This window comes from Somniosus microcephalus, unplaced genomic scaffold, assembly GCF_052327205.1.
Source record: "Somniosus microcephalus isolate GS21.2 unplaced genomic scaffold, FLI_Smic_1.0 unresolved_chr4, whole genome shotgun sequence".
Taxonomy (NCBI): domain Eukaryota; kingdom Metazoa; phylum Chordata; class Chondrichthyes; order Squaliformes; family Somniosidae; genus Somniosus; species Somniosus microcephalus.
Genome location: NW_028225182.1, coordinates 33162989 through 33168466, shown reverse-complemented (window position 1 = coordinate 33168466; position 5478 = coordinate 33162989).

Below are 5478 nucleotides of genomic sequence, written 5' to 3'. Positions count from 1 at the left end.
TCCCCTCTCCTAGACATCGGGCTTCAGGCCCACTCCCAGGCTCCCCCGCCCTAGACATCGGGCTTCAGGCCCACCCCCAGGCCCCCCCGTCCTAGACATCGGGCTTCAGGCCCACTCCCAGGCCCCCCTGTGTTAGACATCGGGCTTCAGGCCCACTCCCAGGCTCCCCCGTCCTAGACATCGGGCTTCAGGCCCCCCCGTCCTAGACATCGGGCTAGAGGCCCACTCCCAGGCCCCCCCGTCCTAGACATCGGGCTTCAGGCCCACTCCCAGGCTCTCCTGTCCTGGACATCGGACTTCAGGCCCACTCCCAGGATCTCCTGTCCGAAACATCGGGCTTCAGGCCCACTCCCAGCCCCCCCCGTCGTAGACATCGGGCTAGAGGCCCACTCCCAGGCCCTCCCGTCCTAGACATCGGGCTAGAGGCCCACTCCCAGGCCCCCCCTGTCCTCTCCATCGGGCTTCAGGCCCACTCCCAGGCTCCCCTGTCCTAGACATCGGGCTTCAGGCCCACTCCCAGGCCCCCCCTCTCCTAGACATCGGGCTAGAGGCCCACTCCCAGGCCCCCCCTGTCCTAGACATCGGGCTTCAGGCCCACTCCCAGGCTCCCCTGTCCTAGACATCGGGCTTCAGGCCCACTCCCAGGCTCCCCCGTCCTAGACATCGGGCTAGATGCCCACTCCCAGGCCCCCCCGTCCTGGACATCGGGCTTCAGGCCCACTCCCAGGCCCCCCCGTCCAAGACATCGGGCTAGAGGCCCACTCCCATGCCCCCCCTGACCTAGACATCGGGCGAGAGGCCCACTCCCAGGCTCCCCCGTCCTAGACATCGGGCTTCAGGCCCACTCCCAGGCCCCCCCGTCCTAGACACCGGACTTCAGGACCACTCCCAGGCCCCCCCGTCCTAGACATCGGGCTTCAGGCCCACTCCCAGGCTCCCCCGTCCTAGACATCGGGCTTCAGGCCCACTCCCAGGCTCCCCCGTCCTAGACATCGGGCTTCAGGCCCACTCCCAGGCCCCCCCGTCCTAGACATCGGGCTAGAGGCCCACTCCCAGGCTCCCCTGTCCTAGACATCGGGCTTCAGGCCCACTCCCAGGCCCCCCCTTCCTAGACATCGGGCTAGAGGCCCACTCCCAGGCCCCCCCGTCCGAGACATCGGGCTTCAGGCCCACTCCCAGGCCCCCCCGTCCTAGACATCGGGCTTCAGGCCCACTCCCAGGCTCCCCTGTCCTAGACATCGGGCAAGAGGCCCACTCCCAGGCTCCCCCGTCCTCGACATCGGGCTTCAGGCCCACTCCCAGGTTCCCCTCTCCTAGGCATCGGGCTTCAGGCCCACTCCCAGGCTCCCCCGTCCTAGACATCGGGCTTCAGGCCCACTCCCAGGCTCCCCCGTCCTAGACATCGGGCTTCAGGCCCACTCCCAGGCTCCCCTGTCCTAGACATCGGGCTTCAGGCCCACTCCCAGGCCCCCCTGTCCTAGACATCGGGCTTCAGGCCCACTCCCAGGCTCCACTGTCCTAGACATCGGGCTTCAGGCCCACTCCCAGGCCCCCCCGTCCTAGACATCGGGCTTCAGGCCCACTCCCAGGCTCCCCTGTCCTAGACATCGGGCTTCAGGCCCACTCCCAAGCCCCCCCGTCCTAGACATCGGGCTTCAGGCCCACTCCCAGGCCCCCCTCTCCTAGACATCGGGCTTCAGGCCCACTCCCAGGCCCCCCCGTCCTAGACATCGGGCTTCAGGCCCACTCCCAGGCTCCCCTGTCCGAGACATCGGGCTAGAGGCCCCCCCGTCCTAGACATCGGGCTTCAGGCCCACTCCCAGGCTCCCCCGTCCTAGACATCGGGCTTCAGGCCCACTCCCAGGCCCCCCAGTCCTAGACATCGGGCTTCAGGCCCACTCCCAGGCTCCCCTGTCCTAGACATCGGGCTTCAGGCCCACTCCCAGGCTCCCCCGTCCTAGACATCGGGCTTCAGGCCCACTCCCAGGCTCCCCTCTCCTAGACATCGGGCTTCAGGCCCACTCCCAGGCTCCCCTGTCCGAGACATCGGGCTTCAGGCCCACTCCCAGGCTCCCCCGTCCTAGACATCGGGCTAGAGGCCCACTCCCAGGCCCCCCCTGTCCTAGACATCGGGCTTCAGGCCCACTCCCAGGCTCCCCCGTCCAAGACATCGGGCTAGAGGCCCACTCCCAGGCTCCCCCGCCCTAGACATCGGGCTTCAGGCCCACTCCCAGGCTCCCCCGTCCTCGACATCGGGCTTCAGGCCCCCCAGTCCTAGACATCGGGCTAGAGGCCCACTCCCAGGCTCCCCCGCCCTAGACATCGGGCTTCAGGCCCACTCCCAGGCCCCCCCGTCCTAGACATCGGGCTTCAGGCCCACTCCCAGGCTCCCCCGTCCTAGACATCGGGCTTCAGGCCCACTCCCAGGCTCCCCTGTCCTAGACATCGGGCTTCAGGCCCACTCCCAGGCCCCCCCGTCCTAGACATCGGGCTTCAGGCCCACTCCCAGGCTCCCCTGTCCTAGACATCGGGCTTCAGGCCCACTCCCAGGTTCTCCTGTCCGAGACATCGGGCTTCAGGCCCACTCCCAGGTTCCCCTCTCCTAGACATCGGGCTTCAGGCCCACTCCCAGGCCCCCCCGTCCTAGACATCGGGCTTCAGGCCCACTCCCAGGCCCCCCCGTCCTAGACATCGGGCTTCAGGCCCACTCCCAGGCTCCCCTGTCCTAGACATCGGGCTTCAGGCCCACTCCCAGGCCCCCCCGTCCTAGACATCGGGCTTCAGGCCCACTCCCAGGCTCCCCCGTCCTAGACATCGGGCTTCAGGCCCACTCCCAGGCTCCCCCATCCTAGACATCGGGCTTCAGGCCCACTCCCAGGCCCCCCCGTCCTAGACATCGGGCTTCAGGCCCACTCCCAGGCTCCCCCGTCCTAGACATCGGGCTTCAGGCCCACTCCCAGGCCCCCCCGTCCTAGACATCGGGCTTCAGGCCCACTCCCAGGCCCCCCCCGTCCTAGACATCGGGCTTCAGGCCCACTCCCAGGCCCCCCCGTCCTAGACATCGGGCTAGAGGCCCACTCCCAGGCTCCCCTGTCCTAGACATCGGGCTTCAGGCCCACTCCCAGGCTCCCCCGTCCTAGACATCGGGCTTCAGGCCCACTCCCAGGCTCCCCTGTCCTAGACATCGGGCTTCAGGCCCACTCCCAGGCTTCCCCGTCCTAGACATCGGGCTTCAGGCCCACTCCCAGGCCCCCCCGTCCTAGACATCGGGCTTCAGGCCCACTCCCAGGCTCCCCTGTCCTAGACATCGGGCTAGAGGCCCACTCCCAGGCTCCCCTGTCCTAGACATCGGGCTTCAGGCCCACTCCCAGGCCCCCCTGTCCTAGACATCGGGCTTCAGGCCCACTCCCAGGCTCCCCCGTCCTAGACATAGGGCTTCAGGCCCACTCCCAGGTTCCCCTCTCCTAGACATCGGGCTTCAGGCCCACTCCCAGGCTCCCCCGTCCTAGACATCGGGCTTCAGGCCCACTCCCAGGCCCCCCCGTCCTAGACATCGGGCTAGAGGCCCACTCCCAGGCTCCCCTGTCCTAGACATCGGGCTTCAGGCCCACTCCCAGGCTCCCCTGTCCTAGACATCGGGCTTCAGGCCCACTCCCAGGCTCCCCCTGTCCTAGACATCGGGCTTCAGGCCCACTCCCAGGTCCCCCCGTCCTAGACATCGGGCTTCAGGCCCACTCCCAGGCCCCCCCGTCCTAGACATCGGGCTAGAGGCCCACTCCCAGGCTCCCCCGCCCTAGACATCGGGCTTCAGGCCCACTCCCAGGCTCCCCTGTCCTAGACATCGGGCTTCAGGCCCACTCCCAGGCCCCCCCGTCCTAGACATCGGGCTTCAGGCCCACTCCCAGGCTCCCCTGTCCTAGACATCGGGCTTCAGGCCCACTCCCAGGCTCCCCTGTCCTAGACAAACGGCTTCAGGCCCACTCCCAGGTTCCCCTCTCCTAGACATCGGGCTTCAGGCCCACTCCCAGGCCCCCCCGTCCTAGACATCGGGCTTCAGGCCCACTCCCAGGCTCCCATGTCCTAGACATCGGGCTTCAGGCCCACTCCCAGGCTCCCCTGTCCTAGACATCGGGCTTCAGGCCCACTCCCAGGTTCCCCTCTCCTAGACATCGGGCTTCAGGCCCACTCCCAGGCTCCCCCGTCCTAGACATCGGGCTTCAGGCCCACTCCCAGGCTCCCCTGTCCTAGACATCGGGCTTCAGGCCCACTCCCAGGTTCCCCTCTCCTAGACATCGGGCTTCAGGCCCACTCCCAGGCTCCCCCGCCCTAGACATCGGGCTTCAGGCCCACCCCCAGGCCCCCCCGTCCTAGACATCGGGCTTCAGGCCCACTCCCAGGCCCCCCTGTGTTAGACATCGGGCTTCAGGCCCACTCCCAGGCTCCCCCGTCCTAGACATCGGGCTTCAGGCCCCCCCGTCCTAGACATCGGGCTAGAGGCCCACTCCCAGGCCCCCCCGTCCTAGACATCGGGCTTCAGGCCCACTCCCAGGCTCTCCTGTCCTGGACATCGGACTTCAGGCCCACTCCCAGGATCTCCTGTCCGAAACATCGGGCTTCAGGCCCACTCCCAGCCCCCCCCGTCGTAGACATCGGGCTAGAGGCCCACTCCCAGGCCCTCCCGTCCTAGACATCGGGCTAGAGGCCCACTCCCAGGCCCCCCCTGTCCTCTCCATCGGGCTTCAGGCCCACTCCCAGGCTCCCCTGTCCTAGACATCGGGCTTCAGGCCCACTCCCAGGCCCCCCCTCTCCTAGACATCGGGCTAGAGGCCCACTCCCAGGCCCCCCCTGTCCTAGACATCGGGCTTCAGGCCCACTCCCAGGCTCCCCTGTCCTAGACATCGGGCTTCAGGCCCACTCCCAGGCTCCCCCGTCCTAGACATCGGGCTAGATGCCCACTCCCAGGCCCCCCCGTCCTGGACATCGGGCTTCAGGCCCACTCCCAGGCCCCCCCGTCCAAGACATCGGGCTAGAGGCCCACTCCCATGCCCCCCCTGACCTAGACATCGGGCGAGAGGCCCACTCCCAGGCTCCCCCGTCCTAGACATCGGGCTTCAGGCCCACTCCCAGGCCCCCCCGTCCTAGACACCGGACTTCAGGACCACTCCCAGGCCCCCCCGTCCTAGACATCGGGCTTCAGGCCCACTCCCAGGCTCCCCCGTCCTAGACATCGGGCTTCAGGCCCACTCCCAGGCTCCCCCGTCCTAGACATCGGGCTTCAGGCCCACTCCCAGGCCCCCCCGTCCTAGACATCGGGCTAGAGGCCCACTCCCAGGCTCCCCTGTCCTAGACATCGGGCTTCAGGCCCACTCCCAGGCCCCCCCTTCCTAGACATCGGGCTAGAGGCCCACTCCCAGGCCCCCCCGTCCGAGACATCGGGCTTCAGGCCCACTCCCAGGCCCCCCCGTCCTAGACATCGGG